The sequence below is a fragment of the Propithecus coquereli genome, unplaced genomic scaffold (assembly GCF_000956105.1).
Source record: "Propithecus coquereli isolate 6110/MARCELLA unplaced genomic scaffold, Pcoq_1.0 Scaffold74, whole genome shotgun sequence".
Classification (NCBI taxonomy): domain Eukaryota; kingdom Metazoa; phylum Chordata; class Mammalia; order Primates; family Indriidae; genus Propithecus; species Propithecus coquereli.
In genome coordinates this window covers 2668182-2668857 of record NW_012153507.1, presented here as the reverse complement: position 1 = coordinate 2668857, position 676 = coordinate 2668182, and positions in this window count along the sequence as shown.

The window sequence follows — 676 nt, the reverse complement described above, 5'->3', positions numbered from 1 at the left end:
AAATTAATAACCTAATATTTTAAAAATGTGAAAGATTTGAACAGACACTTCTATTCTGAAGTACAGATGGTAAATAAGTACATGGAAAGATCTTCATCATTATTAGCTCTTACAGAAATGCAAATTAAAGCCACAATGATACATTACTACACACATAAAATGACTAAACAAATAACCTGACAATATCAAGTGTTGACAGGGTTGAGGAAAAAAAGCAATTTTCTTATATCGCTTATGGGAATATAAAATGGTATAGGCACCTTGGAAAACAGTGGTGTGTAAAAACTGTAAAAAAGCATAAACTATAAAACTGTAAAACACAGTAATGTCACTTCTAGCTATTTAACGAACAAGATGAAAACATTTGGCCACACAAAGACCTGTAAACGATATATACTAACTTATTCATGATAGCCAAAATCTAGCAACAACCCAAATGTCCATCAACTGGTGAATACATACAATAAATTGTGGTTCATCTTTATAAGAGAATATTATTCAACAATAAAAAGGAAGGGACTACTGATATATGCACAACATGGATGAATTTCAAAATCATTATGCTAAATGAAACGGGCAGACAACAAAGCCTGCATACTGAATGATCCTATTTATATTATTAATATTTTAATGGAAAAGGTAAAGAATAGGAAGAGAAGTCAGATAAGTGGTTGCC